Genomic DNA, 24,620 nt, shown 5'->3' with positions numbered 1-24,620 from the left:
CTTGCTTACTTATTTCAAAGCGAGGGCACATATTTCAGCCTTGTGGGAAAAAACGGACAAAGAGTTGAAATTCCACAAGGCAGTGACAAAAAGCTTACAGCACCTGGTATTCCCAGGCGGTCTCCCATCCAAGTACTAACCAGGCCCGACCCTGCTTAGCTTCCGAGATCGGACGAGATCAGGCGTACTCAGGCCGGTGTGGCCGTAAGCGAAAGGCAATCTCAAAAAGTGGATGAAATTGCATATACTGTAGCCATAATTTGTGGTACAGATTGTTGGATGAAATACAAACTAACCTTGCTTACTTATTTCAAAGCGAGGGCACATATTTCAGCCTTGTGGGAAAAAACGGACAAAGAGTTGAAATTCCACAAGGCAGTGACAAAAAGCTTACAGCACCTGGTATTCCCAGGCGGTCTCCCATCCAAGTACTAACCAGGCCCGACCCTGCTTAGCTTCCGAGATCGGACGAGATCAGGCGTACTCAGGCCGGTGTGGCCGTAAGCGAGAAACTATCTCTTGGTGCACTATGTAAAGTCAAAGTGAGCCTGATTAACAGCTGTTGCATTTTCACCATTTAGATAAGCATCTTTGTGTCACTCAAAAAGTGGAAGAAATTGCATATACTGTAGCCATAATTTGTAGCACAGATTGTTGGATGAAATACAAACTAACCTTGCTTACTTATTTCAAAGCGAGGGCACATATTTCAGCCTTGTGGGAAAAAACGGACAAAGAGTTGAAATTCCACAAGGCAGTGACAAAAAGCTTACAGCACCTGGTATTCCCAGGCGGTCTCCCATCCAAGTACTAACCAGGCCCGACCCTGCTTAGCTTCCGAGATCGGACGAGATCAGGCGTACTCAGGCCGGTGTGGCCGTAAGCGAAAGGCAATCTCAAAAAGTGGATGAAATTGCATATACTGTAGCCATAATTTGTGGTACAGATTGTTGGATGAAATACAAACTAACCTTGCTTACTTATTTCAAAGCGAGGGCACATATTTCAGCCTTGTGGGAAAAAACGGACAAAGAGTTGAAATTCCACAAGGCAGTGACAAAAAGCTTACAGCACCTGGTATTCCCAGGCGGTCTCCCATCCAAGTACTAACCAGGCCCGACCCTGCTTAGCTTCCGAGATCGGACGAGATCAGGCGTACTCAGGCCGGTGTGGCCGTAAGCGAAAGGCAATCTCAAAAAGTGGATGAAATTGCATATACTGTAGCCATAATTTGTGGTACAGATTGTTGGATGAAATACAAACTAACCTTGCTTACTTATTTCAAAGCGAGGGCACATATTTCAGCCTTGTGGGAAAAAACGGACAAAGAGTTGAAATTCCACAAGGCAGTGACAAAAAGCTTACAGCACCTGGTATTCCCAGGCGGTCTCCCATCCAAGTACTAACCAGGCCCGACCCTGCTTGCTTCCGAGATCGGACGAGATCAGGCGTACTCAGGCCGGTGTGGCCGTAAGCGAAAGGCAATCTCAAAAAGTGGATGAAATTGCATATACTGTAGCCATAATTTGTGGCACAGATTGTTGGATGAAATACAAACTAACCTTGCTTACTTATTTCAAAGCGAGGGCACATATTTCAGCCTTGTGGGAAAAAACGGACAAAGAGTTGAAATTCCACAAGGCAGTGACAAAAAGCTTACAGCACCTGGTATTCCCAGGCGGTCTCCCATCCAAGTACTAACCAGGCCCGACCCTGCTTAGCTTCCGAGATCGGACGAGATCAGGCGTACTCAGGCCGGTGTGGCCGTAAGCGAGAAACTATCTCTTGGTGCACTATGTAAAGTCAAAGTGAGCCTGATTAACAGCTGTTGCATTTTCACCATTTAGATAAGCATCTTTGTGTCACTCAAAAAGTGGAAGAAATTGCATATACTGTAGCCATAATTTGTAGCACAGATTGTTGGATGAAATACAAACTAACCTTGCTTACTTATTTCAAAGCGAGGGCACATATTTCAGCCTTGTGGGAAAAAACGGACAAAGAGTTGAAATTCCACAAGGCAGTGACAAAAAGCTTACAGCACCTGGTATTCCCAGGCGGTCTCCCATCCAAGTACTAACCAGGCCCGACCCTGCTTAGCTTCCGAGATCGGACGAGATCAGGCGTACTCAGGCCGGTGTGGCCGTAAGCGAAAGGCAATCTCAAAAAGTGGATGAAATTGCATATACTGTAGCCATAATTTGTGGTACAGATTGTTGGATGAAATACAAACTAACCTTGCTTACTTATTTCAAAGCGAGGGCACATATTTCAGCCTTGTGGGAAAAAACGGACAAAGAGTTGAAATTCCACAAGGCAGTGACAAAAAGCTTACAGCACCTGGTATTCCCAGGCGGTCTCCCATCCAAGTACTAACCAGGCCCGACCCTGCTTAGCTTCCGAGATCGGACGAGATCAGGCGTACTCAGGCCGGTGTGGCCGTAAGCGAAAACTATCTCTTGGTGCACTATGTAAAGTCTCCTGATTAACAGCTGGCATGAAAGCATCTGTGTCATCAAAAAGTGGACATATACTGTAGCCATAATTTGTGGTACAGATTGTTGGATGAAATACAAACTAACCTTGCTTACTTATTTCAAAGCGAGGGCACATATTTCAGCCTTGTGGGAAAAAACGGACAAAGAGTTGAAATTCCACAAGGCAGTGACAAAAAGCTTACAGCACCTGGTATTCCCAGGCGGTCTCCCATCCAAGTACTAACCAGGCCCGACCCTGCTTAGCTTCCGAGATCGGACGAGATCAGGCGTACTCAGGCCGGTGTGGCCGTAAGCGAAAGGCAATCTCAAAAAGTGGATGAAATTGCATATACTGTAGCCATAATTTGTGGTACAGATTGTTGGATGAAATACAAACTAACCTTGCTTACTTATTTCAAAGCGAGGGCACATATTTCAGCCTTGTGGGAAAAAACGGACAAAGAGTTGAAATTCCACAAGGCAGTGACAAAAAGCTTACAGCACCTGGTATTCCCAGGCGGTCTCCCATCCAAGTACTAACCAGGCCCGACCCTGCTTAGCTTCCGAGATCGGACGAGATCAGGCGTACTCAGGCCGGTGTGGCCGTAAGCGAAAGGCAATCTCAAAAAGTGGATGAAATTGCATATACTGTAGCCATAATTTGTGGTACAGATTGTTGGATGAAATACAAACTAACCTTGCTTACTTATTTCAAAGCGAGGGCACATATTTCAGCCTTGTGGGAAAAAACGGACAAAGAGTTGAAATTCCACAAGGCAGTGACAAAAAGCTTACAGCACCTGGTATTCCCAGGCGGTCTCCCATCCAAGTACTAACCAGGCCCGACCCTGCTTAGCTTCCGAGATCGGACGAGATCAGGCGTACTCAGGCCGGTGTGGCCGTAAGCGAAAGGCAATCTCAAAAAGTGGATGAAATTGCATATACTGTAGCCATAATTTGTGGTACAGATTGTTGGATGAAATACAAACTAACCTTGCTTACTTATTTCAAAGCGAGGGCACATATTTCAGCCTTGTGGGAAAAAACGGACAAAGAGTTGAAATTCCACAAGGCAGTGACAAAAAGCTTACAGCACCTGGTATTCCCAGGCGGTCTCCCATCCAAGTACTAACCAGGCCCGACCCTGCTTAGCTTCCGAGATCGGACGAGATCAGGCGTACTCAGGCCGGTGTGGCCGTAAGCGAAAGGCAATCTCAAAAAGTGGATGAAATTGCATATACTGTAGCCATAATTTGTGGTACAGATTGTTGGATGAAATACAAACTAACCTTGCTTACTTATTTCAAAGCGAGGGCACATATTTCAGCCTTGTGGGAAAAAACGGACAAAGAGTTGAAATTCCACAAGGCAGTGACAAAAAGCTTACAGCACCTGGTATTCCCAGGCGGTCTCCCATCCAAGTACTAACCAGGCCCGACCCTGCTTAGCTTCCGAGATCGGACGAGATCAGGCGTACTCAGGCCGGTGTGGCCGTAAGCGAAAGGCAATCTCAAAAAGTGGATGAAATTGCATATACTGTAGCCATAATTTGTGGTACAGATTGTTGGATGAAATACAAACTAACCTTGCTTACTTATTTCAAAGCGAGGGCACATATTTCAGCCTTGTGGGAAAAAACGGACAAAGAGTTGAAATTCCACAAGGCAGTGACAAAAAGCTTACAGCACCTGGTATTCCCAGGCGGTCTCCCATCCAAGTACTAACCAGGCCCGACCCTGCTTAGCTTCCGAGATCGGACGAGATCAGGCGTACTCAGGCCGGTGTGGCCGTAAGCGAAAGGCAATCTCAAAAAGTGGATGAAATTGCATATACTGTAGCCATAATTTGTGGTACAGATTGTTGGATGAAATACAAACTAACCTTGCTTACTTATTTCAAAGCGAGGGCACATATTTCAGCCTTGTGGGAAAAAACGGACAAAGAGTTGAAATTCCACAAGGCAGTGACAAAAAGCTTACAGCACCTGGTATTCCCAGGCGGTCTCCCATCCAAGTACTAACCAGGCCCGACCCTGCTTAGCTTCCGAGATCGGACGAGATCAGGCGTACTCAGGCCGGTGTGGCCGTAAGCGAAAGGCAATCTCAAAAAGTGGATGAAATTGCATATACTGTAGCCATAATTTGTGGTACAGATTGTTGGATGAAATACAAACTAACCTTGCTTACTTATTTCAAAGCGAGGGCACATATTTCAGCCTTGTGGGAAAAAACGGACAAAGAGTTGAAATTCCACAAGGCAGTGACAAAAAGCTTACAGCACCTGGTATTCCCAGGCGGTCTCCCATCCAAGTACTAACCAGGCCCGACCCTGCTTAGCTTCCGAGATCGGACGAGATCAGGCGTACTCAGGCCGGTGTGGCCGTAAGCGAGAAACTATCTCTTGGTGCACTATGTAAAGTCAAAGTGAGCCTGATTAACAGCTGTTGCATTTTCACCATTTAGATAAGCATCTTTGTGTCACTCAAAAAGTGGAAGAAATTGCATATACTGTAGCCATAATTTGTAGCACAGATTGTTGGATGAAATACAAACTAACCTTGCTTACTTATTTCAAAGCGAGGGCACATATTTCAGCCTTGTGGGAAAAAACGGACAAAGAGTTGAAATTCCACAAGGCAGTGACAAAAAGCTTACAGCACCTGGTATTCCCAGGCGGTCTCCCATCCAAGTACTAACCAGGCCCGACCCTGCTTAGCTTCCGAGATCGGACGAGATCAGGCGTACTCAGGCCGGTGTGGCCGTAAGCGAAAGGCAATCTCAAAAAGTGGATGAAATTGCATATACTGTAGCCATAATTTGTGGTACAGATTGTTGGATGAAATACAAACTAACCTTGCTTACTTATTTCAAAGCGAGGGCACATATTTCAGCCTTGTGGGAAAAAACGGACAAAGAGTTGAAATTCCACAAGGCAGTGACAAAAAGCTTACAGCACCTGGTATTCCCAGGCGGTCTCCCATCCAAGTACTAACCAGGCCCGACCCTGCTTAGCTTCCGAGATCGGACGAGATCAGGCGTACTCAGGCCGGTGTGGCCGTAAGCGAAAACTATCTCTTGGTGCACTATGTAAAGTCAAAGTGAGCCTGATTAACAGCTGTTGCATTTTCACCATTTAGATAAGCATCTTTGTGTCACTCAAAAAGTGGAAGAAATTGCATATACTGTAGCCATAATTTGTAGCACAGATTGTTGGATGAAATACAAACTAACCTTGCTTACTTATTTCAAAGCGAGGGCACATATTTCAGCCTTGTGGGAAAAAACGGACAAAGAGTTGAAATTCCACAAGGCAGTGACAAAAAGCTTACAGCACCTGGTATTCCCAGGCGGTCTCCCATCCAAGTACTAACCAGGCCCGACCCTGCTTAGCTTCCGAGATCGGACGAGATCAGGCGTACTCAGGCCGGTGTGGCCGTAAGCGAAAGGCAATCTCAAAAAGTGGATGAAATTGCATATACTGTAGCCATAATTTGTGGTACAGATTGTTGGATGAAATACAAACTAACCTTGCTTACTTATTTCAAAGCGAGGGCACATATTTCAGCCTTGTGGGAAAAAACGGACAAAGAGTTGAAATTCCACAAGGCAGTGACAAAAAGCTTACAGCACCTGGTATTCCCAGGCGGTCTCCCATCCAAGTACTAACCAGGCCCGACCCTGCTTAGCTTCCGAGATCGGACGAGATCAGGCGTACTCAGGCCGGTGTGGCCGTAAGCGAAAGGCAATCTCAAAAAGTGGATGAAATTGCATATACTGTAGCCATAATTTGTGGTACAGATTGTTGGATGAAATACAAACTAACCTTGCTTACTTATTTCAAAGCGAGGGCACATATTTCAGCCTTGTGGGAAAAAACGGACAAAGAGTTGAAATTCCACAAGGCAGTGACAAAAAGCTTACAGCACCTGGTATTCCCAGGCGGTCTCCCATCCAAGTACTAACCAGGCCCGACCCTGCTTAGCTTCCGAGATCGGACGAGATCAGGCGTACTCAGGCCGGTGTGGCCGTAAGCGAAAGGCAATCTCAAAAAGTGGATGAAATTGCATATACTGTAGCCATAATTTGTGGTACAGATTGTTGGATGAAATACAAACTAACCTTGCTTACTTATTTCAAAGCGAGGGCACATATTTCAGCCTTGTGGGAAAAAACGGACAAAGAGTTGAAATTCCACAAGGCAGTGACAAAAAGCTTACAGCACCTGGTATTCCCAGGCGGTCTCCCATCCAAGTACTAACCAGGCCCGACCCTGCTTAGCTTCCGAGATCGGACGAGATCAGGCGTACTCAGGCCGGTGTGGCCGTAAGCGAAAGGCAATCTCAAAAAGTGGATGAAATTGCATATACTGTAGCCATAATTTGTGGTACAGATTGTTGGATGAAATACAAACTAACCTTGCTTACTTATTTCAAAGCGAGGGCACATATTTCAGCCTTGTGGGAAAAAACGGACAAAGAGTTGAAATTCCACAAGGCAGTGACAAAAAGCTTACAGCACCTGGTATTCCCAGGCGGTCTCCCATCCAAGTACTAACCAGGCCCGACCCTGCTTAGCTTCCGAGATCGGACGAGATCAGGCGTACTCAGGCCGGTGTGGCCGTAAGCGAGAAACTATCTCTTGGTGCACTATGTAAAGTCAAAGTGAGCCTGATTAACAGCTGTTGCATTTTCACCATTTAGATAAGCATCTTTGTGTCACTCAAAAAGTGGAAGAAATTGCATATACTGTAGCCATAATTTGTAGCACAGATTGTTGGATGAAATACAAACTAACCTTGCTTACTTATTTCAAAGCGAGGGCACATATTTCAGCCTTGTGGGAAAAAACGGACAAAGAGTTGAAATTCCACAAGGCAGTGACAAAAAGCTTACAGCACCTGGTATTCCCAGGCGGTCTCCCATCCAAGTACTAACCAGGCCCGACCCTGCTTAGCTTCCGAGATCGGACGAGATCAGGCGTACTCAGGCCGGTGTGGCCGTAAGCGAAAGGCAATCTCAAAAAGTGGATGAAATTGCATATACTGTAGCCATAATTTGTGGTACAGATTGTTGGATGAAATACAAACTAACCTTGCTTACTTATTTCAAAGCGAGGGCACATATTTCAGCCTTGTGGGAAAAAACGGACAAAGAGTTGAAATTCCACAAGGCAGTGACAAAAAGCTTACAGCACCTGGTATTCCCAGGCGGTCTCCCATCCAAGTACTAACCAGGCCCGACCCTGCTTAGCTTCCGAGATCGGACGAGATCAGGCGTACTCAGGCCGGTGTGGCCGTAAGCGAGAAACTATCTCTTGGTGCACTATGTAAAGTCAAAGTGAGCCTGAAACAGCTGTTGCATTTTCACCATTTAGATAAGCATCTTTGTGTCACTCAAAAAGTGGAAGAAATTGCATATACTGTAGCCATAATTTGTAGCACAGATTGTTGGATGAAATACAAACTAACCTTGCTTACTTATTTCAAAGCGAGGGCACATATTTCAGCCTTGTGGGAAAAAACGGACAAAGAGTTGAAATTCCACAAGGCAGTGACAAAAAGCTTACAGCACCTGGTATTCCCAGGCGGTCTCCCATCCAAGTACTAACCAGGCCCGACCCTGCTTAGCTTCCGAGATCGGACGAGATCAGGCGTACTCAGGCCGGTGTGGCCGTAAGCGAAAGGCAATCTCAAAAAGTGGATGAAATTGCATATACTGTAGCCATAATTTGTGGTACAGATTGTTGGATGAAATACAAACTAACCTTGCTTACTTATTTCAAAGCGAGGGCACATATTTCAGCCTTGTGGGAAAAAACGGACAAAGAGTTGAAATTCCACAAGGCAGTGACAAAAAGCTTACAGCACCTGGTATTCCCAGGCGGTCTCCCATCCAAGTACTAACCAGGCCCGACCCTGCTTAGCTTCCGAGATCGGACGAGATCAGGCGTACTCAGGCCGGTGTGGCCGTAAGCGAGAAACTATCTCTTGGTGCACTATGTAAAGTCAAAGTGAGCCTGATTAACAGCTGTTGCATTTTCACCATTTAGATAAGCATCTTTGTGTCACTCAAAAAGTGGAAGAAATTGCATATACTGTAGCCATAATTTGTAGCACAGATTGTTGGATGAAATACAAACTAACCTTGCTTACTTATTTCAAAGCGAGGGCACATATTTCAGCCTTGTGGGAAAAAACGGACAAAGAGTTGAAATTCCACAAGGCAGTGACAAAAAGCTTACAGCACCTGGTATTCCCAGGCGGTCTCCCATCCAAGTACTAACCAGGCCCGACCCTGCTTAGCTTCCGAGATCGGACGAGATCAGGCGTACTCAGGCCGGTGTGGCCGTAAGCGAAAGGCAATCTCAAAAAGTGGATGAAATTGCATATACTGTAGCCATAATTTGTGGTACAGATTGTTGGATGAAATACAAACTAACCTTGCTTACTTATTTCAAAGCGAGGGCACATATTTCAGCCTTGTGGGAAAAAACGGACAAAGAGTTGAAATTCCACAAGGCAGTGACAAAAAGCTTACAGCACCTGGTATTCCCAGGCGGTCTCCCATCCAAGTACTAACCAGGCCCGACCCTGCTTAGCTTCCGAGATCGGACGAGATCAGGCGTACTCAGGCCGGTGTGGCCGTAAGCGAAAGGCAATCTCAAAAAGTGGATGAAATTGCATATACTGTAGCCATAATTTGTGGTACAGATTGTTGGATGAAATACAAACTAACCTTGCTTACTTATTTCAAAGCGAGGGCACATATTTCAGCCTTGTGGGAAAAAACGGACAAAGAGTTGAAATTCCACAAGGCAGTGACAAAAAGCTTACAGCACCTGGTATTCCCAGGCGGTCTCCCATCCAAGTACTAACCAGGCCCGACCCTGCTTAGCTTCCGAGATCGGACGAGATCAGGCGTACTCAGGCCGGTGTGGCCGTAAGCGAGAAACTATCTCTTGGTGCACTATGTAAAGTCAAAGTGAGCCTGATTAACAGCTGTTGCATTTTCACCATTTAGATAAGCATCTTTGTGTCACTCAAAAAGTGGAAGAAATTGCATATACTGTAGCCATAATTTGTAGCACAGATTGTTGGATGAAATACAAACTAACCTTGCTTACTTATTTCAAAGCGAGGGCACATATTTCAGCCTTGTGGGAAAAAACGGACAAAGAGTTGAAATTCCACAAGGCAGTGACAAAAAGCTTACAGCACCTGGTATTCCCAGGCGGTCTCCCATCCAAGTACTAACCAGGCCCGACCCTGCTTAGCTTCCGAGATCGGACGAGATCAGGCGTACTCAGGCCGGTGTGGCCGTAAGCGAAAGGCAATCTCAAAAAGTGGATGAAATTGCATATACTGTAGCCATAATTTGTGGTACAGATTGTTGGATGAAATACAAACTAACCTTGCTTACTTATTTCAAAGCGAGGGCACATATTTCAGCCTTGTGGGAAAAAACGGACAAAGAGTTGAAATTCCACAAGGCAGTGACAAAAAGCTTACAGCACCTGGTATTCCCAGGCGGTCTCCCATCCAAGTACTAACCAGGCCCGACCCTGCTTAGCTTCCGAGATCGGACGAGATCAGGCGTACTCAGGCCGGTGTGGCCGTAAGCGAGAAAAAAAAAGTGGATGAAATTGCTATCTCTTGGTGCACTATGTAAAGTCAAAGTGAGCCTGATTAACAGCTGTTGCATTTTCACCATTTAGATAAGCATCTTTGTGTCACTCAAAAAGTGGAAGAAATTGCATATACTGTAGCCATAATTTGTAGCACAGATTGTTGGATGAAATACAAACTAACCTTGCTTACTTATTTCAAAGCGAGGGCACATATTTCAGCCTTGTGGGAAAAAACGGACAAAGAGTTGAAATTCCACAAGGCAGTGACAAAAAGCTTACAGCACCTGGTATTCCCAGGCGGTCTCCCATCCAAGTACTAACCAGGCCCGACCCTGCTTAGCTTCCGAGATCGGACGAGATCAGGCGTACTCAGGCCGGTGTGGCCGTAAGCGAAAGGCAATCTCAAAAAGTGGATGAAATTGCATATACTGTAGCCATAATTTGTGGTACAGATTGTTGGATGAAATACAAACTAACCTTGCTTACTTATTTCAAAGCGAGGGCACATATTTCAGCCTTGTGGGAAAAAACGGACAAAGAGTTGAAATTCCACAAGGCAGTGACAAAAAGCTTACAGCACCTGGTATTCCCAGGCGGTCTCCCATCCAAGTACTAACCAGGCCCGACCCTGCTTAGCTTCCGAGATCGGACGAGATCAGGCGTACTCAGGCCGGTGTGGCCGTAAGCGAGAAACTATCTCTTGGTGCACTATGTAAAGTCAAAGTGAGCCTGATTAACAGCTGTTGCATTTTCACCATTTAGATAAGCATCTTTGTGTCACTCAAAAAGTGGAAGAAATTGCATATACTGTAGCCATAATTTGTAGCACAGATTGTTGGATGAAATACAAACTAACCTTGCTTACTTATTTCAAAGCGAGGGCACATATTTCAGCCTTGTGGGAAAAAACGGACAAAGAGTTGAAATTCCACAAGGCAGTGACAAAAAGCTTACAGCACCTGGTATTCCCAGGCGGTCTCCCATCCAAGTACTAACCAGGCCCGACCCTGCTTAGCTTCCGAGATCGGACGAGATCAGGCGTACTCAGGCCGGTGTGGCCGTAAGCGAAAGGCAATCTCAAAAAGTGGATGAAATTGCATATACTGTAGCCATAATTTGTGGTACAGATTGTTGGATGAAATACAAACTAACCTTGCTTACTTATTTCAAAGCGAGGGCACATATTTCAGCCTTGTGGGAAAAAACGGACAAAGAGTTGAAATTCCACAAGGCAGTGACAAAAAGCTTACAGCACCTGGTATTCCCAGGCGGTCTCCCATCCAAGTACTAACCAGGCCCGACCCTGCTTAGCTTCCGAGATCGGACGAGATCAGGCGTACTCAGGCCGGTGTGGCCGTAAGCGAGAAACTATCTCTTGGTGCACTATGTAAAGTCAAAGTGAGCCTGATTAACAGCTGTTGCATTTTCACCATTTAGATAAGCATCTTTGTGTCACTCAAAAAGTGGAAGAAATTGCATATACTGTAGCCATAATTTGTAGCACAGATTGTTGGATGAAATACAAACTAACCTTGCTTACTTATTTCAAAGCGAGGGCACATATTTCAGCCTTGTGGGAAAAAACGGACAAAGAGTTGAAATTCCACAAGGCAGTGACAAAAAGCTTACAGCACCTGGTATTCCCAGGCGGTCTCCCATCCAAGTACTAACCAGGCCCGACCCTGCTTAGCTTCCGAGATCGGACGAGATCAGGCGTACTCAGGCCGGTGTGGCCGTAAGCGAAAGGCAATCTCAAAAAGTGGATGAAATTGCATATACTGTAGCCATAATTTGTGGTACAGATTGTTGGATGAAATACAAACTAACCTTGCTTACTTATTTCAAAGCGAGGGCACATATTTCAGCCTTGTGGGAAAAAACGGACAAAGAGTTGAAATTCCACAAGGCAGTGACAAAAAGCTTACAGCACCTGGTATTCCCAGGCGGTCTCCCATCCAAGTACTAACCAGGCCCGACCCTGCTTAGCTTCCGAGATCGGACGAGATCAGGCGTACTCAGGCCGGTGTGGCCGTAAGCGAAAGGCAATCTCAAAAAGTGGATGAAATTGCATATACTGTAGCCATAATTTGTGGTACAGATTGTTGGATGAAATACAAACTAACCTTGCTTACTTATTTCAAAGCGAGGGCACATATTTCAGCCTTGTGGGAAAAAACGGACAAAGAGTTGAAATTCCACAAGGCAGTGACAAAAAGCTTACAGCACCTGGTATTCCCAGGCGGTCTCCCATCCAAGTACTAACCAGGCCCGACCCTGCTTAGCTTCCGAGATCGGACGAGATCAGGCGTACTCAGGCCGGTGTGGCCGTAAGCGAGAAACTATCTCTTGGTGCACTATGTAAAGTCAAAGTGAGCCTGATTAACAGCTGTTGCATTTTCACCATTTAGATAAGCATCTTTGTGTCACTCAAAAAGTGGAAGAAATTGCATATACTGTAGCCATAATTTGTAGCACAGATTGTTGGATGAAATACAAACTAACCTTGCTTACTTATTTCAAAGCGAGGGCACATATTTCAGCCTTGTGGGAAAAAACGGACAAAGAGTTGAAATTCCACAAGGCAGTGACAAAAAGCTTACAGCACCTGGTATTCCCAGGCGGTCTCCCATCCAAGTACTAACCAGGCCCGACCCTGCTTAGCTTCCGAGATCGGACGAGATCAGGCGTACTCAGGCCGGTGTGGCCGTAAGCGAAAGGCAATCTCAAAAAGTGGATGAAATTGCATATACTGTAGCCATAATTTGTGGTACAGATTGTTGGATGAAATACAAACTAACCTTGCTTACTTATTTCAAAGCGAGGGCACATATTTCAGCCTTGTGGGAAAAAACGGACAAAGAGTTGAAATTCCACAAGGCAGTGACAAAAAGCTTACAGCACCTGGTATTCCCAGGCGGTCTCCCATCCAAGTACTAACCAGGCCCGACCCTGCTTAGCTTCCGAGATCGGACGAGATCAGGCGTACTCAGGCCGGTGTGGCCGTAAGCGAGAAACTATCTCTTGGTGCACTATGTAAAGTCAAAGTGAGCCTGATTAACAGCTGTTGCATTTTCACCATTTAGATAAGCATCTTTGTGTCACTCAAAAAGTGGAAGAAATTGCATATACTGTAGCCATAATTTGTAGCACAGATTGTTGGATGAAATACAAACTAACCTTGCTTACTTATTTCAAAGCGAGGGCACATATTTCAGCCTTGTGGGAAAAAACGGACAAAGAGTTGAAATTCCACAAGGCAGTGACAAAAAGCTTACAGCACCTGGTATTCCCAGGCGGTCTCCCATCCAAGTACTAACCAGGCCCGACCCTGCTTAGCTTCCGAGATCGGACGAGATCAGGCGTACTCAGGCCGGTGTGGCCGTAAGCGAAAGGCAATCTCAAAAAGTGGATGAAATTGCATATACTGTAGCCATAATTTGTGGTACAGATTGTTGGATGAAATACAAACTAACCTTGCTTACTTATTTCAAAGCGAGGGCACATATTTCAGCCTTGTGGGAAAAAACGGACAAAGAGTTGAAATTCCACAAGGCAGTGACAAAAAGCTTACAGCACCTGGTATTCCCAGGCGGTCTCCCATCCAAGTACTAACCAGGCCCGACCCTGCTTAGCTTCCGAGATCGGACGAGATCAGGCGTACTCAGGCCGGTGTGGCCGTAAGCGAAACTATCTCTTGGTGCACTATGTAAAGTCAAAGTGAGCCTGATTAACAGCTGTTGCATTTTCACCATTTAGATAAGCATCTTTGTGTCACTCAAAAAGTGGAAGAAATTGCATATACTGTAGCCATAATTTGTAGCACAGATTGTTGGATGAAATACAAACTAACCTTGCTTACTTATTTCAAAGCGAGGGCACATATTTCAGCCTTGTGGGAAAAAACGGACAAAGAGTTGAAATTCCACAAGGCAGTGACAAAAAGCTTACAGCACCTGGTATTCCCAGGCGGTCTCCCATCCAAGTACTAACCAGGCCCGACCCTGCTTAGCTTCCGAGATCGGACGAGATCAGGCGTACTCAGGCCGGTGTGGCCGTAAGCGAAAGGCAATCTCAAAAAGTGGATGAAATTGCATATACTGTAGCCATAATTTGTGGTACAGATTGTTGGATGAAATACAAACTAACCTTGCTTACTTATTTCAAAGCGAGGGCACATATTTCAGCCTTGTGGGAAAAAACGGACAAAGAGTTGAAATTCCACAAGGCAGTGACAAAAAGCTTACAGCACCTGGTATTCCCAGGCGGTCTCCCATCCAAGTACTAACCAGGCCCGACCCTGCTTAGCTTCCGAGATCGGACGAGATCAGGCGTACTCAGGCCGGTGTGGCCGTAAGCGAAAGGCAATCTCAAAAAGTGGATGAAATTGCATATACTGTAGCCATAATTTGTGGTACAGATTGTTGGATGAAATACAAACTAACCTTGCTTACTTATTTCAAAGCGAGGGCACATATTTCAGCCTTGTGGGAAAAAACGGACAAAGAGTTGAAATTCCACAAGGCAGTGACAAAAAGCTTACAGCACCTGGTATTCCCAGGCGGTCTCCCATCCAAGTACTAACCAGGCCCGACCCTGCTTAGCTTCCGAGATCGGACGAGATCAGGCGTACTCAGGCCGGTGTGGCCGTAAGCGAAAGGTGCACTATGTAAAGTCAAAGTGAGCCTGATTAACAGCTGTTGCATTTTCACCATTTAGATAAGCATCTTTGTGTCACTCAAAAAGTGGAAGAAATTGCATATACTGTAGCCATAATTTGTAGCACAGATTGTTGGATGAAATACAAACTAACCTTGCTTACTTATTTCAAAGCGAGGGCACATATTTCAGCCTTGTGGGAAAAAACGGACAAAGAGTTGAAATTCCACAAGGCAGTGACAAAAAGCTTACAGCACCTGGTATTCCCAGGCGGTCTCCCATCCAAGTACTAACCAGGCCCGACCCTGCTTAGCTTCCGAGATCGGACGAGATCAGGCGTACTCAGGCCGGTGTGGCCGTAAGCGAAAGGCAATCTCAAAAAGTGGATGAAATTGCATATACTGTAGCCATAATTTGTGGTACAGATTGTTGGATGAAATACAAACTAACCTTGCTTACTTATTTCAAAGCGAGGGCACATATTTCAGCCTTGTGGGAAAAAACGGACAAAGAGTTGAAATTCCACAAGGCAGTGACAAAAAGCTTACAGCACCTGGTATTCCCAGGCGGTCTCCCATCCAAGTACTAACCAGGCCCGACCCTGCTTAGCTTCCGAGATCGGACGAGATCAGGCGTACTCAGGCCGGTGTGGCCGTAAGCGAAAACTATCTCTTGGTGCACTATGTAAAGTCAAAGTGAGCCTGATTAACAGCTGTTGCATTTTCACCATTTAGATAAGCATCTTTGTGTCACTCAAAAAGTGGAAGAAATTGCATATACTGTAGCCATAATTTGTAGCACAGATTGTTGGATGAAATACAAACTAACCTTGCTTACTTATTTCAAAGCGAGGGCACATATTTCAGCCTTGTGGGAAAAAACGGACAAAGAGTTGAAATTCCACAAGGCAGTGACAAAAAGCTTACAGCACCTGGTATTCCCAGGCGGTCTCCCATCCAAGTACTAACCAGGCCCGACCCTGCTTAGCTTCCGAGATCGGACGAGATCAGGCGTACTCAGGCCGGTGTGGCCGTAAGCGAAAGGCAATCTCAAAAAGTGGATGAAATTGCATATACTGTAGCCATAATTTGTGGTACAGATTGTTGGATGAAATACAAACTAACCTTGCTTACTTATTTCAAAGCGAGGGCACATATTTCAGCCTTGTGGGAAAAAACGGACAAAGAGTTGAAATTCCACAAGGCAGTGACAAAAAGCTTACAGCACCTGGTATTCCCAGGCGGTCTCCCATCCAAGTACTAACCAGGCCCGACCCTGCTTAGCTTCCGAGATCGGACGAGATCAGGCGTACTCAGGCCGGTGTGGCCGTAAGCGAGAAACTATCTCTTGGTGCACTATGTAAAGTCAAAGTGAGCCTGATTAACAGCTGTTGCATTTTCACCATTTAGATAAGCATCTTTGTGTCACTCAAAAAGTGGAAGAAATTGCATATACTGTAGCCATAATTTGTAGCACAGATTGTTGGATGAAATACAAACTAACCTTGCTTACTTATTTCAAAGCGAGGGCACATATTTCAGCCTTGTGGGAAAAAACGGACAAAGAGTTGAAATTCCACAAGGCAGTGACAAAAAGCTTACAGCACCTGGTATTCCCAGGCGGTCTCCCATCCAAGTACTAACCAGGCCCGACCCTGCTTAGCTTCCGAGATCGGACGAGATCAGGCGTACTCAGGCCGGTGTGGCCGTAAGCGAAAGGCAATCTCAAAAAGTGGATGAAATTGCATATACTGTAGCCATAATTTGTGGTACAGATTGTTGGATGAAATACAAACTAACCTTGCTTACTTATTTCAAAGCGAGGGCACATATTTCAGCCTTGTGGGAAAAAACGGACAAAGAGTTGAAATTCCACAAGGCAGTGACAAAAAGCTTACAGCACCTGGTATTCCCAGGCGGTCTCCCATCCAAGTACTAACCAGGCCCGACCCTGCTTAGCTTCCGAGATCGGACGAGATCAGGCGTACTCAGGCCGGTGTGGCCGTAAGCGAAAGGCAATCTCAAAAAGTGGATGAAATTGCATATACTGTAGCCATAATTTGTGGTACAGATTGTTGGATGAAATACAAACTAACCTTGCTTACTTATTTCAAAGCGAGGGCACATATTTCAGCCTTGTGGGAAAAAACGGACAAAGAGTTGAAATTCCACAAGGCAGTGACAAAAAGCTTACAGCACCTGGTATTCCCAGGCGGTCTCCCATCCAAGTACTAACCAGGCCCGACCCTGCTTAGCTTCCGAGATCGGACGAGATCAGGCGTACTCAGGCCGGTGTGGCCGTAAGCGAGAAACTATCTCTTGGTGCACTATGTAAAGTCAAAGTGAGCCTGATTAACAGCTGTTGCATTTTCACCATTTAGATAAGCATCTTTGTGTCACTCAAAAAGTGGAAGAAATTGCATATACTGTAGCCATAATTTGTAGCACAGATTGTTGGATGAAATACAAACTAACCTTGCTTACTTATTTCAAAGCGAGGGCACATATTTCAGCCTTGTGGGAAAAAACGGACAAAGAGTTGAAATTCCACAAGGCAGTGACAAAAAGCTTACAGCACCTGGTATTCCCAGGCGGTCTCCCATCCAAGTACTAACCAGGCCCGACCCTGCTTAGCTTCCGAGATCGGACGAGATCAGGCGTACTCAGGCCGGTGTGGCCGTAAGCGAAAGGCAATCTCAAAAAGTGGATGAAATTGCATATACTGTAGCCATAATTTGTGGTACAGATTGTTGGATGAAATACAAACTAACCTTGCTTACTTATTTCAAAGCGAGGGCACATATTTCAGCCTTGTGGGAAAAAACGGACAAAGAGTTGAAATTCCACAAGGCAGTGACAAAAAGCTTACAGCACCTGGTATTCCCAGGCGGTCTCCCATCCAAGTACTAACCAGGCCCGACCCTGCTTAGCTTCCGAGATCGGACGAGATCAGGCGTACTCAGGCCGGTGTGGCCGTAAGCGAGAAACTATCTCTTGGTGCACTATGTAAAGTCAAAGTGAGCCTGATTAACAGCTGTTGCATTTTCACCATTTAGATAAGCATCTTTGTGTCACTCAAAAAGTGGAAGAAATTGCATATACTGTAGCCATAATTTGTAGCACAGATTGTTGGATGAAATACAAACTAACCTTGCTTACTTATTTCAAAGCGAGGGCACATATTTCAGCCTTGTGGGAAAAAACGGACAAAGAGTTGAAATTCCACAAGGCAGTGACAAAAAGCTTACAGCACCTGGTATTCCCAGGCGGTCTCCCATCCAAGTACTAACCAGGCCCGACCCTGCTTAGCTTCCGAGATCGGACGAGATCAGGCGTACTCAGGCCGGTGTGGCCGTAAGCGAAAGGCAATCTCAAAAAGTGGATGAAATTGCATATACTGTAGCCATAATTTGTGGTACAGATTGTTGGATGAAATACAAACTAACCTTGCTTACTTATTTCAAAGCGAGGGCACATATTTCAGCCTTGTGGGAAAAAACGGACAAAGAGTTGAAATTCCACAAGGCAGTGACAAAAAGCTTACAGCACCTGGTATTCCCAGGCGGTCTCCCATCCAAGTACTAACCAGGCCCGACCCTGCTTAGCTTCCGAGATCGGACGAGATCAGGCGTACTCAGGCCGGTGTGGCCGTAAGCGAGAAACTATCTCTTGGAAACACTATGTAAAGTCAAAGTGAGCCTGATTAACAGCTGTTGCATTTTCACCATTTAGATAAGCATCTTTGTGTCACTCAAAAAGTGGAAGAAATTGCATATACTGTAGCCATAATTTGTAGCACAGATTGTTGGATGAAATACAAACTAACCTTGCTTACTTATTTCAAAGCGAGGGCACATATTTCAGCCTTGTGGGAAAAAACGGACAAAGAGTTGAAATTCCACAAGGCAGTGACAAAAAGCTTACAGCACCTGGTATTCCCAGGCGGTCTCCCATCCAAGTACTAACCAGGCCCGACCCTGCTTAGCTTCCGAGATCGGACGAGATCAGGCGTACTCAGGCCGGTGTGGCCGTAAGCGAAAGGCAATCTCAAAAAGTGGATGAAATTGCATATACTGTAGCCATAATTTGTGGTACAGATTGTTGGATGAAATACAAACTAACCTTGCTTACTTATTTCAAAGCGAGGGCACATATTTCAGCCTTGTGGGAAAAAACGGACAAAGAGTTGAAATTCCACAAGGCAGTGACAAAAAGCTTACAGCACCTGGTATTCCCAGGCGGTCTCCCATCCAAGTACTAACCAGGCCCGACCCTGCTTAGCTTCCGAGATCGGACGAGATCAGGCGTACTCAGGCCGGTGTGGCCGTAAGCGAGAAACTATCTCTTGGTGCACTATGTAAAGTCAAAGTGAGCCTGATTAACAGCTGTTGCATTTTCACCATTTAGATAAGCATCTTTGTGTCACTCAAAAAGTGGAAGAAATTGCATATACTGTAGCCATAATTTGTAGCACAGATTGTTGGATGAAATACAAACTAACCTTGCTTACTTATTTCAAAGCGAGGGCACATATTTCAGCCTTGTGGGAAAAAACGGACAAAGAGTTGAAATTCCACAAGGCAGTGACAAAAAGCTTACAGCACCTGGTATTCCCAGGCGGTCTCCCATCCAAGTACTAACCAGGCCCGACCCTGCTTAGCTTCCGAGATCGGACGAGATCAGGCGTACTCAGGCCGGTGTGGCCGTAAGCGAAAGGCAATCTCAAAAAGTGGATGAAATTGCATATACTGTAGCCATAATTTGTGGTACAGATTGTTGGATGAAATACAAACTAACCTTGCTTACTTATTTCAAAGCGAGGGCACATATTTCAGCCTTGTGGGAAAAAACGGACAAAGAGTTGAAATTCCACAAGGCAGTGACAAAAAGCTTACAGCACCTGGTATTCCCAGGCGGTCTCCCATCCAAGTACTAACCAGGCCCGACCCTGCTTAGCTTCCGAGATCGGACGAGATCAGGCGTACTCAGGCCGGTGTGGCCGTAAGCGAGAAACTATCTCTTGGTGCACTATGTAAAGTCAAAGTGAGCCTGATTAACAGCTGTTGCATTTTCACCATTTAGATAAGCATCTTTGTGTCACTCAAAAAGTGGAAGAAATTGCATATACTGTAGCCATAATTTGTAGCACAGATTGTTGGATGAAATACAAACTAACCTTGCTTACTTATTTCAAAGCGAGGGCACATATTTCAGCCTTGTGGGAAAAAACGGACAAAGAGTTGAAATTCCACAAGGCAGTGACAAAAAGCTTACAGCACCTGGTATTCCCAGGCGGTCTCCCATCCAAGTACTAACCAGGCCCGACCCTGCTTAGCTTCCGAGATCGGACGAGATCAGGCGTACTCAGGCCGGTGTGGCCGTAAGCGAAAGGCAATCTCAAAAAGTGGATGAAATTGCATATACTGTAGCCATAATTTGTGGTACAGATTGTTGGATGAAATACAAACTAACCTTGCTTACTTATTTCAAAGCGAGGGCACATATTTCAGCCTTGTGGGAAAAAACGGACAAAGAGTTGAAATTCCACAAGGCAGTGACAAAAAGCTTACAGCACCTGGTATTCCCAGGCGGTCTCCCATCCAAGTACTAACCAGGCCCGACCCTGCTTAGCTTCCGAGATCGGACGAGATCAGGCGTACTCAGGCCGGTGTGGCCGTAAGCGAGAAACTATCTCTTGGTGCACTATGTAAAGTCAAAGTGAGCCTGATTAACAGCTGTTGCATTTTCACCATTTAGATAAGCATCTTTGTGTCACTCAAAAAGTGGAAGAAATTGCATATACTGTAGCCATAATTTGTAGCACAGATTGTTGGATGAAATACAAACTAACCTTGCTTACTTATTTCAAAGCGAGGGCACATATTTCAGCCTTGTGGGAAAAAACGGACAAAGAGTTGAAATTCCACAAGGCAGTGACAAAAAGCTTACAGCACCTGGTATTCCCAGGCGGTCTCCCATCCAAGTACTAACCAGGCCCGACCCTGCTTAGCTTCCGAGATCGGACGAGATCAGGCGTACTCAGGCCGGTGTGGCCGTAAGCGAAAGGCAATCTCAAAAAGTGGATGAAATTGCATATACTGTAGCCATAATTTGTGGTACAGATTGTTGGATGAAATACAAACTAACCTTGCTTACTTATTTCAAAGCGAGGGCACATATTTCAGCCTTGTGGGAAAAAACGGACAAAGAGTTGAAATTCCACAAGGCAGTGACAAAAAGCTTACAGCACCTGGTATTCCCAGGCGGTCTCCCATCCAAGTACTAACCAGGCCCGACCCTGCTTAGCTTCCGAGATCGGACGAGATCAGGCGTACTCAGGCCGGTGTGGCCGTAAGCGAGAAACTATCTCTTGGTGCACTATGTAAAGTCAAAGTGAGCCTGATTAACAGCTGTTGCATTTTCACCATTTAGATAAGCATCTTTGTGTCACTCAAAAAGTGGAAGAAATTGCATATACTGTAGCCATAATTTGTAGCACAGATTGTTGGATGAAATACAAACTAACCTTGCTTACTTATTTCAAAGCGAGGGCACATATTTCAGCCTTGTGGGAAAAAACGGACAAAGAGTTGAAATTCCACAAGGCAGTGACAAAAAGCTTACAGCACCTGGTATTCCCAGGCGGTCTCCCATCCAAGTACTAACCAGGCCCGACCCTGCTTAGCTTCCGAGATCGGACGAGATCAGGCGTACTCAGGCCGGTGTGGCCGTAAGCGAAAGGCAATCTCAAAAAGTGGATGAAATTGCATATACTGTAGCCATAATTTGTGGTACAGATTGTTGGATGAAATACAAACTAACCTTGCTTACTTATTTCAAAGCGAGGGCACATATTTCAGCCTTGTGGGAAAAAACGGACAAAGAGTTGAAATTCCACAAGGCAGTGACAAAAAGCTTACAGCACCTGGTATTCCCAGGCGGTCTCCCATCCAAGTACTAACCAGGCCCGACCCTGCTTAGCTTCCGAGATCGGACGAGATCAGGCGTACTCAGGCCGGTGTGGCCGTAAGCGAGAAACTATCTCTTGGTGCACTATGTAAAGTCAAAGTGAGCCTGATTAACAGCTGTTGCATTTTCACCATTTAGATAAGCATCTTTGTGTCACTCAAAAAGTGGAAGAAATTGCATATACTGTAGCCATAATTTGTAGCACAGATTGTTGGATGAAATACAAACTAACCTTGCTTACTTATTTCAAAGCGAGGGCACATATTTCAGCCTTGTGGGAAAAAACGGACAAAGAGTTGAAATTCCACAAGGCAGTGACAAAAAGCTTACAGCACCTGGTATTCCCAGGCGGTCTCCCATCCAAGTACTAACCAGGCCCGACCCTGCTTAGCTTCCGAGATCGGACGAGATCAGGCGTACTCAGGCCGGTGTGGCCGTAAGCGAAAGGCAATCTCAAAAAGTGGATGAAATTGCATATACTGTAGCCATAATTTGTGGTACAGATTGTTGGATGAAATACAAACTAACCTTGCTTACTTATTTCAAAGCGAGGGCACATATTTCAGCCTTGTGGGAAAAAACGGACAAAGAGTTGAAATTCCACAAGGCAGTGACAAAAAGCTTACAGCACCTGGTATTCCCAGGCGGTCTCCCATCCAAGTACTAACCAGGCCCGACCCTGCTTAGCTTCCGAGATCGGACGAGATCAGGCGTACTCAGGCCGGTGTGGCCGTAAGCGAGAAACTATCTCTTGGTGCACTATGTAAAGTCAAAGTGAGCCTGATTAACAGCTGTTGCATTTTCACCATTTAGATAAGCATCTTTGTGTCACTCAAAAAGTGGAAGAAATTGCATATACTGTAGCCATAATTTGTAGCACAGATTGTTGGATGAAATACAAACTAACCTTGCTTACTTATTTCAAAGCGAGGGCACATATTTCAGCCTTGTGGGAAAAAACGGACAAAGAGTTGAAATTCCACAAGGCAGTGACAAAAAGCTTACAGCACCTGGTATTCCCAGGCGGTCTCCCATCCAAGTACTAACCAGGCCCGACCCTGCTTAGCTTCCGAGATCGGACGAGATCAGGCGTACTCAGGCCGGTGTGGCCGTAAGCGAAAGGCAATCTCAAAAAGTGGATGAAATTGCATATACTGTAGCCATAATTTGTGGTACAGATTGTTGGATGAAATACAAACTAACCTTGCTTACTTATTTCAAAGCGAGGGCACATATTTCAGCCTTGTGGGAAAAAACGGACAAAGAGTTGAAATTCCACAAGGCAGTGACAAAAAGCTTACAGCACCTGGTATTCCCAGGCGGTCTCCCATCCAAGTACTAACCAGGCCCGACCCTGCTTAGCTTCCGAGATCGGACGAGATCAGGCGTACTCAGGCCGGTGTGGCCGTAAGCGAGAAACTATCTCTTGGTGCACTATGTAAAGTCAAAGTGAGCCTGATTAACAGCTGTTGCATTTTCACCATTTAGATAAGCATCTTTGTGTCACTCAAAAAGTGGAAGAAATTGCATATACTGTAGCCATAATTTGTAGCACAGATTGTTGGATGAAATACAAACTAACCTTGCTTACTTATTTCAAAGCGAGGGCACATATTTCAGCCTTGTGGGAAAAAACGGACAAAGAGTTGAAATTCCACAAGGCAGTGACAAAAAGCTTACAGCACCTGGTATTCCCAGGCGGTCTCCCATCCAAGTACTAACCAGGCCCGACCCTGCTTAGCTTCCGAGATCGGACGAGATCAGGCGTACTCAGGCCGGTGTGGCCGTAAGCGAGAAACTATCTCTTGGTGCACTATGTAAAGTCAAAGTGAGCCTGATTAACAGCTGTTGCATTTTCACCATTTAGATAAGCATCTTTGTGTCACTCAAAAAGTGGAAGAAATTGCATATACTGTAGCCATAATTTGTGGTACAGATTGTTGGATGAAATACAAACTAACCTTGCTTACTTATTTCAAAGCGAGGGCACATATTTCAGCCTTGTGGGAAAAAACGGACAAAGAGTTGAAATTCCACAAGGCAGTGACAAAAAGCTTACAGCACCTGGTATTCCCAGGCGGTCTCCCATCCAAGTACTAACCAGGCCCGACCCTGCTTAGCTTCCGAGATCGGACGAGATCAGGCGTACTCAGGCCGGTGTGGCCGTAAGCGAAAGGCAATCTCAAAAAGTGGATGAAATTGCATATACTGTAGCCATAATTTGTGGTACAGATTGTTGGATGAAATACAAACTAACCTTGCTTACTTATTTCAAAGCGAGGGCACATATTTCAGCCTTGTGGGAAAAAACGGACAAAGAGTTGAAATTCCACAAGGCAGTGACAAAAAGCTTACAGCACCTGGTATTCCCAGGCGGTCTCCCATCCAAGTACTAACCAGGCCCGACCCTGCTTAGCTTCCGAGATCGGACGAGATCAGGCGTACTCAGGCCGGTGTGGCCGTAAGCGAGAAACTATCTCTTGGTGCACTATGTAAAGTCAAAGTGAGCCTGATTAACAGCTGTTGCATTTTCACCATTTAGATAAGCATCTTTGTGTCACTCAAAAAGTGGAAGAAATTGCATATACTGTAGCCATAATTTGTAGCACAGATTGTTGGATGAAATACAAACTAACCTTGCTTACTTATTTCAAAGCGAGGGCACATATTTCAGCCTTGTGGGAAAAAACGGACAAAGAGTTGAAATTCCACAAGGCAGTGACAAAAAGCTTACAGCACCTGGTATTCCCAGGCGGTCTCCCATCCAAGTACTAACCAGGCCCGACCCTGCTTAGCTTCCGAGATCGGACGAGATCAGGCGTACTCAGGCCGGTGTGGCCGTAAGCGAAAGGCAATCTCAAAAAGTGGATGAAATTGCATATACTGTAGCCATA

At 45.4% G+C, this 24,620-nt stretch overlaps 74 non-coding genes and 1 pseudogene across 74 annotated transcripts; all 75 read right to left on the bottom strand.

Annotated features, from left to right (window-relative positions):
- Nucleotides 1–91: 91 nt before the first annotated feature.
- On the bottom strand, nt 92–210 carry LOC139397596 (5S ribosomal RNA). Its single transcript, XR_011631055.1, has one exon. It is a non-coding gene; the product is annotated as a 5S ribosomal RNA (ribosomal RNA).
- Nucleotides 211–387: 177 nt separating this feature from the next.
- On the bottom strand, nt 388–506 carry LOC139397595 (5S ribosomal RNA). Its single transcript, XR_011631054.1, has one exon. It is a non-coding gene; the product is annotated as a 5S ribosomal RNA (ribosomal RNA).
- A 260-nt stretch (nt 507–766) lies between these two features.
- On the bottom strand, nt 767–885 carry LOC139397594 (5S ribosomal RNA). The gene has a single exon (XR_011631053.1). It is a non-coding gene; the product is annotated as a 5S ribosomal RNA (ribosomal RNA).
- Nucleotides 886–1,062: 177 nt separating this feature from the next.
- Nucleotides 1,063–1,181, bottom strand: LOC139397592 (5S ribosomal RNA). The gene has a single exon (XR_011631051.1). It is a non-coding gene; the product is annotated as a 5S ribosomal RNA (ribosomal RNA).
- A 177-nt stretch (nt 1,182–1,358) lies between these two features.
- On the bottom strand, nt 1,359–1,476 carry LOC139397598 (5S ribosomal RNA; annotated as a pseudogene).
- A 177-nt stretch (nt 1,477–1,653) lies between these two features.
- On the bottom strand, nt 1,654–1,772 carry LOC139397591 (5S ribosomal RNA). The gene has a single exon (XR_011631050.1). It is a non-coding gene; the product is annotated as a 5S ribosomal RNA (ribosomal RNA).
- Nucleotides 1,773–2,032: 260 nt separating this feature from the next.
- Nucleotides 2,033–2,151, bottom strand: LOC139397590 (5S ribosomal RNA). Its single transcript, XR_011631049.1, has one exon. It is a non-coding gene; the product is annotated as a 5S ribosomal RNA (ribosomal RNA).
- Nucleotides 2,152–2,328: 177 nt separating this feature from the next.
- LOC139397589 (5S ribosomal RNA) lies at nt 2,329–2,447 on the bottom strand. Its single transcript, XR_011631048.1, has one exon. It is a non-coding gene; the product is annotated as a 5S ribosomal RNA (ribosomal RNA).
- A 226-nt stretch (nt 2,448–2,673) lies between these two features.
- Nucleotides 2,674–2,792, bottom strand: LOC139397588 (5S ribosomal RNA). Its single transcript, XR_011631047.1, has one exon. It is a non-coding gene; the product is annotated as a 5S ribosomal RNA (ribosomal RNA).
- Nucleotides 2,793–2,969: 177 nt separating this feature from the next.
- LOC139397586 (5S ribosomal RNA) lies at nt 2,970–3,088 on the bottom strand. The gene has a single exon (XR_011631045.1). It is a non-coding gene; the product is annotated as a 5S ribosomal RNA (ribosomal RNA).
- Nucleotides 3,089–3,265: 177 nt separating this feature from the next.
- LOC139397585 (5S ribosomal RNA) lies at nt 3,266–3,384 on the bottom strand. The gene has a single exon (XR_011631044.1). It is a non-coding gene; the product is annotated as a 5S ribosomal RNA (ribosomal RNA).
- Nucleotides 3,385–3,561: 177 nt separating this feature from the next.
- LOC139397584 (5S ribosomal RNA) lies at nt 3,562–3,680 on the bottom strand. The gene has a single exon (XR_011631043.1). It is a non-coding gene; the product is annotated as a 5S ribosomal RNA (ribosomal RNA).
- Nucleotides 3,681–3,857: 177 nt separating this feature from the next.
- Nucleotides 3,858–3,976, bottom strand: LOC139397583 (5S ribosomal RNA). The gene has a single exon (XR_011631042.1). It is a non-coding gene; the product is annotated as a 5S ribosomal RNA (ribosomal RNA).
- A 177-nt stretch (nt 3,977–4,153) lies between these two features.
- LOC139397582 (5S ribosomal RNA) lies at nt 4,154–4,272 on the bottom strand. The gene has a single exon (XR_011631041.1). It is a non-coding gene; the product is annotated as a 5S ribosomal RNA (ribosomal RNA).
- A 177-nt stretch (nt 4,273–4,449) lies between these two features.
- LOC139397581 (5S ribosomal RNA) lies at nt 4,450–4,568 on the bottom strand. The gene has a single exon (XR_011631040.1). It is a non-coding gene; the product is annotated as a 5S ribosomal RNA (ribosomal RNA).
- A 177-nt stretch (nt 4,569–4,745) lies between these two features.
- On the bottom strand, nt 4,746–4,864 carry LOC139397580 (5S ribosomal RNA). The gene has a single exon (XR_011631039.1). It is a non-coding gene; the product is annotated as a 5S ribosomal RNA (ribosomal RNA).
- A 260-nt stretch (nt 4,865–5,124) lies between these two features.
- LOC139397579 (5S ribosomal RNA) lies at nt 5,125–5,243 on the bottom strand. Its single transcript, XR_011631038.1, has one exon. It is a non-coding gene; the product is annotated as a 5S ribosomal RNA (ribosomal RNA).
- A 177-nt stretch (nt 5,244–5,420) lies between these two features.
- LOC139397578 (5S ribosomal RNA) lies at nt 5,421–5,539 on the bottom strand. The gene has a single exon (XR_011631037.1). It is a non-coding gene; the product is annotated as a 5S ribosomal RNA (ribosomal RNA).
- A 259-nt stretch (nt 5,540–5,798) lies between these two features.
- Nucleotides 5,799–5,917, bottom strand: LOC139397577 (5S ribosomal RNA). The gene has a single exon (XR_011631036.1). It is a non-coding gene; the product is annotated as a 5S ribosomal RNA (ribosomal RNA).
- A 177-nt stretch (nt 5,918–6,094) lies between these two features.
- LOC139397575 (5S ribosomal RNA) lies at nt 6,095–6,213 on the bottom strand. Its single transcript, XR_011631034.1, has one exon. It is a non-coding gene; the product is annotated as a 5S ribosomal RNA (ribosomal RNA).
- Nucleotides 6,214–6,390: 177 nt separating this feature from the next.
- Nucleotides 6,391–6,509, bottom strand: LOC139397573 (5S ribosomal RNA). Its single transcript, XR_011631033.1, has one exon. It is a non-coding gene; the product is annotated as a 5S ribosomal RNA (ribosomal RNA).
- Nucleotides 6,510–6,686: 177 nt separating this feature from the next.
- LOC139397572 (5S ribosomal RNA) lies at nt 6,687–6,805 on the bottom strand. The gene has a single exon (XR_011631032.1). It is a non-coding gene; the product is annotated as a 5S ribosomal RNA (ribosomal RNA).
- A 177-nt stretch (nt 6,806–6,982) lies between these two features.
- On the bottom strand, nt 6,983–7,101 carry LOC139397571 (5S ribosomal RNA). Its single transcript, XR_011631031.1, has one exon. It is a non-coding gene; the product is annotated as a 5S ribosomal RNA (ribosomal RNA).
- A 260-nt stretch (nt 7,102–7,361) lies between these two features.
- Nucleotides 7,362–7,480, bottom strand: LOC139397570 (5S ribosomal RNA). The gene has a single exon (XR_011631030.1). It is a non-coding gene; the product is annotated as a 5S ribosomal RNA (ribosomal RNA).
- Nucleotides 7,481–7,657: 177 nt separating this feature from the next.
- On the bottom strand, nt 7,658–7,776 carry LOC139397569 (5S ribosomal RNA). Its single transcript, XR_011631029.1, has one exon. It is a non-coding gene; the product is annotated as a 5S ribosomal RNA (ribosomal RNA).
- A 258-nt stretch (nt 7,777–8,034) lies between these two features.
- LOC139397568 (5S ribosomal RNA) lies at nt 8,035–8,153 on the bottom strand. The gene has a single exon (XR_011631028.1). It is a non-coding gene; the product is annotated as a 5S ribosomal RNA (ribosomal RNA).
- Nucleotides 8,154–8,330: 177 nt separating this feature from the next.
- LOC139397567 (5S ribosomal RNA) lies at nt 8,331–8,449 on the bottom strand. The gene has a single exon (XR_011631027.1). It is a non-coding gene; the product is annotated as a 5S ribosomal RNA (ribosomal RNA).
- Nucleotides 8,450–8,709: 260 nt separating this feature from the next.
- Nucleotides 8,710–8,828, bottom strand: LOC139397566 (5S ribosomal RNA). The gene has a single exon (XR_011631026.1). It is a non-coding gene; the product is annotated as a 5S ribosomal RNA (ribosomal RNA).
- Nucleotides 8,829–9,005: 177 nt separating this feature from the next.
- On the bottom strand, nt 9,006–9,124 carry LOC139397565 (5S ribosomal RNA). Its single transcript, XR_011631025.1, has one exon. It is a non-coding gene; the product is annotated as a 5S ribosomal RNA (ribosomal RNA).
- A 177-nt stretch (nt 9,125–9,301) lies between these two features.
- Nucleotides 9,302–9,420, bottom strand: LOC139397563 (5S ribosomal RNA). Its single transcript, XR_011631023.1, has one exon. It is a non-coding gene; the product is annotated as a 5S ribosomal RNA (ribosomal RNA).
- Nucleotides 9,421–9,680: 260 nt separating this feature from the next.
- On the bottom strand, nt 9,681–9,799 carry LOC139397562 (5S ribosomal RNA). The gene has a single exon (XR_011631022.1). It is a non-coding gene; the product is annotated as a 5S ribosomal RNA (ribosomal RNA).
- A 177-nt stretch (nt 9,800–9,976) lies between these two features.
- LOC139397561 (5S ribosomal RNA) lies at nt 9,977–10,095 on the bottom strand. The gene has a single exon (XR_011631021.1). It is a non-coding gene; the product is annotated as a 5S ribosomal RNA (ribosomal RNA).
- Nucleotides 10,096–10,374: 279 nt separating this feature from the next.
- Nucleotides 10,375–10,493, bottom strand: LOC139397560 (5S ribosomal RNA). The gene has a single exon (XR_011631020.1). It is a non-coding gene; the product is annotated as a 5S ribosomal RNA (ribosomal RNA).
- Nucleotides 10,494–10,670: 177 nt separating this feature from the next.
- On the bottom strand, nt 10,671–10,789 carry LOC139397559 (5S ribosomal RNA). Its single transcript, XR_011631019.1, has one exon. It is a non-coding gene; the product is annotated as a 5S ribosomal RNA (ribosomal RNA).
- Nucleotides 10,790–11,049: 260 nt separating this feature from the next.
- LOC139397558 (5S ribosomal RNA) lies at nt 11,050–11,168 on the bottom strand. The gene has a single exon (XR_011631018.1). It is a non-coding gene; the product is annotated as a 5S ribosomal RNA (ribosomal RNA).
- Nucleotides 11,169–11,345: 177 nt separating this feature from the next.
- On the bottom strand, nt 11,346–11,464 carry LOC139397557 (5S ribosomal RNA). Its single transcript, XR_011631017.1, has one exon. It is a non-coding gene; the product is annotated as a 5S ribosomal RNA (ribosomal RNA).
- Nucleotides 11,465–11,724: 260 nt separating this feature from the next.
- On the bottom strand, nt 11,725–11,843 carry LOC139397556 (5S ribosomal RNA). The gene has a single exon (XR_011631016.1). It is a non-coding gene; the product is annotated as a 5S ribosomal RNA (ribosomal RNA).
- Nucleotides 11,844–12,020: 177 nt separating this feature from the next.
- LOC139397555 (5S ribosomal RNA) lies at nt 12,021–12,139 on the bottom strand. The gene has a single exon (XR_011631015.1). It is a non-coding gene; the product is annotated as a 5S ribosomal RNA (ribosomal RNA).
- Nucleotides 12,140–12,316: 177 nt separating this feature from the next.
- LOC139397554 (5S ribosomal RNA) lies at nt 12,317–12,435 on the bottom strand. The gene has a single exon (XR_011631014.1). It is a non-coding gene; the product is annotated as a 5S ribosomal RNA (ribosomal RNA).
- Nucleotides 12,436–12,695: 260 nt separating this feature from the next.
- Nucleotides 12,696–12,814, bottom strand: LOC139397552 (5S ribosomal RNA). The gene has a single exon (XR_011631012.1). It is a non-coding gene; the product is annotated as a 5S ribosomal RNA (ribosomal RNA).
- A 177-nt stretch (nt 12,815–12,991) lies between these two features.
- Nucleotides 12,992–13,110, bottom strand: LOC139397551 (5S ribosomal RNA). The gene has a single exon (XR_011631011.1). It is a non-coding gene; the product is annotated as a 5S ribosomal RNA (ribosomal RNA).
- Nucleotides 13,111–13,370: 260 nt separating this feature from the next.
- Nucleotides 13,371–13,489, bottom strand: LOC139397550 (5S ribosomal RNA). The gene has a single exon (XR_011631010.1). It is a non-coding gene; the product is annotated as a 5S ribosomal RNA (ribosomal RNA).
- A 177-nt stretch (nt 13,490–13,666) lies between these two features.
- LOC139397549 (5S ribosomal RNA) lies at nt 13,667–13,785 on the bottom strand. Its single transcript, XR_011631009.1, has one exon. It is a non-coding gene; the product is annotated as a 5S ribosomal RNA (ribosomal RNA).
- A 258-nt stretch (nt 13,786–14,043) lies between these two features.
- On the bottom strand, nt 14,044–14,162 carry LOC139397548 (5S ribosomal RNA). Its single transcript, XR_011631008.1, has one exon. It is a non-coding gene; the product is annotated as a 5S ribosomal RNA (ribosomal RNA).
- A 177-nt stretch (nt 14,163–14,339) lies between these two features.
- LOC139397547 (5S ribosomal RNA) lies at nt 14,340–14,458 on the bottom strand. The gene has a single exon (XR_011631007.1). It is a non-coding gene; the product is annotated as a 5S ribosomal RNA (ribosomal RNA).
- Nucleotides 14,459–14,635: 177 nt separating this feature from the next.
- LOC139397546 (5S ribosomal RNA) lies at nt 14,636–14,754 on the bottom strand. Its single transcript, XR_011631006.1, has one exon. It is a non-coding gene; the product is annotated as a 5S ribosomal RNA (ribosomal RNA).
- A 249-nt stretch (nt 14,755–15,003) lies between these two features.
- LOC139397545 (5S ribosomal RNA) lies at nt 15,004–15,122 on the bottom strand. Its single transcript, XR_011631005.1, has one exon. It is a non-coding gene; the product is annotated as a 5S ribosomal RNA (ribosomal RNA).
- Nucleotides 15,123–15,299: 177 nt separating this feature from the next.
- LOC139397544 (5S ribosomal RNA) lies at nt 15,300–15,418 on the bottom strand. The gene has a single exon (XR_011631004.1). It is a non-coding gene; the product is annotated as a 5S ribosomal RNA (ribosomal RNA).
- A 259-nt stretch (nt 15,419–15,677) lies between these two features.
- Nucleotides 15,678–15,796, bottom strand: LOC139397543 (5S ribosomal RNA). Its single transcript, XR_011631003.1, has one exon. It is a non-coding gene; the product is annotated as a 5S ribosomal RNA (ribosomal RNA).
- Nucleotides 15,797–15,973: 177 nt separating this feature from the next.
- LOC139397541 (5S ribosomal RNA) lies at nt 15,974–16,092 on the bottom strand. Its single transcript, XR_011631001.1, has one exon. It is a non-coding gene; the product is annotated as a 5S ribosomal RNA (ribosomal RNA).
- Nucleotides 16,093–16,352: 260 nt separating this feature from the next.
- LOC139397540 (5S ribosomal RNA) lies at nt 16,353–16,471 on the bottom strand. Its single transcript, XR_011631000.1, has one exon. It is a non-coding gene; the product is annotated as a 5S ribosomal RNA (ribosomal RNA).
- Nucleotides 16,472–16,648: 177 nt separating this feature from the next.
- Nucleotides 16,649–16,767, bottom strand: LOC139397539 (5S ribosomal RNA). The gene has a single exon (XR_011630999.1). It is a non-coding gene; the product is annotated as a 5S ribosomal RNA (ribosomal RNA).
- Nucleotides 16,768–16,944: 177 nt separating this feature from the next.
- Nucleotides 16,945–17,063, bottom strand: LOC139397537 (5S ribosomal RNA). The gene has a single exon (XR_011630998.1). It is a non-coding gene; the product is annotated as a 5S ribosomal RNA (ribosomal RNA).
- A 260-nt stretch (nt 17,064–17,323) lies between these two features.
- LOC139397536 (5S ribosomal RNA) lies at nt 17,324–17,442 on the bottom strand. The gene has a single exon (XR_011630997.1). It is a non-coding gene; the product is annotated as a 5S ribosomal RNA (ribosomal RNA).
- A 177-nt stretch (nt 17,443–17,619) lies between these two features.
- On the bottom strand, nt 17,620–17,738 carry LOC139397535 (5S ribosomal RNA). Its single transcript, XR_011630996.1, has one exon. It is a non-coding gene; the product is annotated as a 5S ribosomal RNA (ribosomal RNA).
- A 260-nt stretch (nt 17,739–17,998) lies between these two features.
- LOC139397534 (5S ribosomal RNA) lies at nt 17,999–18,117 on the bottom strand. The gene has a single exon (XR_011630995.1). It is a non-coding gene; the product is annotated as a 5S ribosomal RNA (ribosomal RNA).
- A 177-nt stretch (nt 18,118–18,294) lies between these two features.
- Nucleotides 18,295–18,413, bottom strand: LOC139397533 (5S ribosomal RNA). The gene has a single exon (XR_011630994.1). It is a non-coding gene; the product is annotated as a 5S ribosomal RNA (ribosomal RNA).
- A 261-nt stretch (nt 18,414–18,674) lies between these two features.
- On the bottom strand, nt 18,675–18,793 carry LOC139397532 (5S ribosomal RNA). Its single transcript, XR_011630993.1, has one exon. It is a non-coding gene; the product is annotated as a 5S ribosomal RNA (ribosomal RNA).
- A 177-nt stretch (nt 18,794–18,970) lies between these two features.
- LOC139397531 (5S ribosomal RNA) lies at nt 18,971–19,089 on the bottom strand. The gene has a single exon (XR_011630992.1). It is a non-coding gene; the product is annotated as a 5S ribosomal RNA (ribosomal RNA).
- A 260-nt stretch (nt 19,090–19,349) lies between these two features.
- On the bottom strand, nt 19,350–19,468 carry LOC139397529 (5S ribosomal RNA). The gene has a single exon (XR_011630990.1). It is a non-coding gene; the product is annotated as a 5S ribosomal RNA (ribosomal RNA).
- A 177-nt stretch (nt 19,469–19,645) lies between these two features.
- Nucleotides 19,646–19,764, bottom strand: LOC139397528 (5S ribosomal RNA). The gene has a single exon (XR_011630989.1). It is a non-coding gene; the product is annotated as a 5S ribosomal RNA (ribosomal RNA).
- A 260-nt stretch (nt 19,765–20,024) lies between these two features.
- Nucleotides 20,025–20,143, bottom strand: LOC139397527 (5S ribosomal RNA). Its single transcript, XR_011630988.1, has one exon. It is a non-coding gene; the product is annotated as a 5S ribosomal RNA (ribosomal RNA).
- A 177-nt stretch (nt 20,144–20,320) lies between these two features.
- LOC139397526 (5S ribosomal RNA) lies at nt 20,321–20,439 on the bottom strand. The gene has a single exon (XR_011630987.1). It is a non-coding gene; the product is annotated as a 5S ribosomal RNA (ribosomal RNA).
- Nucleotides 20,440–20,699: 260 nt separating this feature from the next.
- LOC139397525 (5S ribosomal RNA) lies at nt 20,700–20,818 on the bottom strand. Its single transcript, XR_011630986.1, has one exon. It is a non-coding gene; the product is annotated as a 5S ribosomal RNA (ribosomal RNA).
- Nucleotides 20,819–20,995: 177 nt separating this feature from the next.
- Nucleotides 20,996–21,114, bottom strand: LOC139397524 (5S ribosomal RNA). The gene has a single exon (XR_011630985.1). It is a non-coding gene; the product is annotated as a 5S ribosomal RNA (ribosomal RNA).
- Nucleotides 21,115–21,374: 260 nt separating this feature from the next.
- On the bottom strand, nt 21,375–21,493 carry LOC139397523 (5S ribosomal RNA). The gene has a single exon (XR_011630984.1). It is a non-coding gene; the product is annotated as a 5S ribosomal RNA (ribosomal RNA).
- A 177-nt stretch (nt 21,494–21,670) lies between these two features.
- LOC139397522 (5S ribosomal RNA) lies at nt 21,671–21,789 on the bottom strand. The gene has a single exon (XR_011630983.1). It is a non-coding gene; the product is annotated as a 5S ribosomal RNA (ribosomal RNA).
- A 260-nt stretch (nt 21,790–22,049) lies between these two features.
- On the bottom strand, nt 22,050–22,168 carry LOC139397521 (5S ribosomal RNA). The gene has a single exon (XR_011630982.1). It is a non-coding gene; the product is annotated as a 5S ribosomal RNA (ribosomal RNA).
- Nucleotides 22,169–22,345: 177 nt separating this feature from the next.
- On the bottom strand, nt 22,346–22,464 carry LOC139397520 (5S ribosomal RNA). The gene has a single exon (XR_011630981.1). It is a non-coding gene; the product is annotated as a 5S ribosomal RNA (ribosomal RNA).
- Nucleotides 22,465–22,724: 260 nt separating this feature from the next.
- Nucleotides 22,725–22,843, bottom strand: LOC139397518 (5S ribosomal RNA). The gene has a single exon (XR_011630979.1). It is a non-coding gene; the product is annotated as a 5S ribosomal RNA (ribosomal RNA).
- A 177-nt stretch (nt 22,844–23,020) lies between these two features.
- On the bottom strand, nt 23,021–23,139 carry LOC139397517 (5S ribosomal RNA). The gene has a single exon (XR_011630978.1). It is a non-coding gene; the product is annotated as a 5S ribosomal RNA (ribosomal RNA).
- Nucleotides 23,140–23,399: 260 nt separating this feature from the next.
- Nucleotides 23,400–23,518, bottom strand: LOC139397516 (5S ribosomal RNA). Its single transcript, XR_011630977.1, has one exon. It is a non-coding gene; the product is annotated as a 5S ribosomal RNA (ribosomal RNA).
- Nucleotides 23,519–23,778: 260 nt separating this feature from the next.
- LOC139397515 (5S ribosomal RNA) lies at nt 23,779–23,897 on the bottom strand. The gene has a single exon (XR_011630976.1). It is a non-coding gene; the product is annotated as a 5S ribosomal RNA (ribosomal RNA).
- Nucleotides 23,898–24,074: 177 nt separating this feature from the next.
- On the bottom strand, nt 24,075–24,193 carry LOC139397514 (5S ribosomal RNA). Its single transcript, XR_011630975.1, has one exon. It is a non-coding gene; the product is annotated as a 5S ribosomal RNA (ribosomal RNA).
- A 260-nt stretch (nt 24,194–24,453) lies between these two features.
- On the bottom strand, nt 24,454–24,572 carry LOC139397513 (5S ribosomal RNA). Its single transcript, XR_011630974.1, has one exon. It is a non-coding gene; the product is annotated as a 5S ribosomal RNA (ribosomal RNA).
- Between the last annotated feature and the right edge of the window lie 48 nt (nt 24,573–24,620).

The sequence above is a fragment of the Oncorhynchus clarkii genome, unplaced genomic scaffold, assembly GCF_045791955.1.
Source record: "Oncorhynchus clarkii lewisi isolate Uvic-CL-2024 unplaced genomic scaffold, UVic_Ocla_1.0 unplaced_contig_2455_pilon_pilon, whole genome shotgun sequence".
Lineage (NCBI taxonomy): Eukaryota > Metazoa > Chordata > Actinopteri > Salmoniformes > Salmonidae > Oncorhynchus > Oncorhynchus clarkii.
This window is presented reverse-complemented; position numbering and strand designations above follow the sequence as displayed.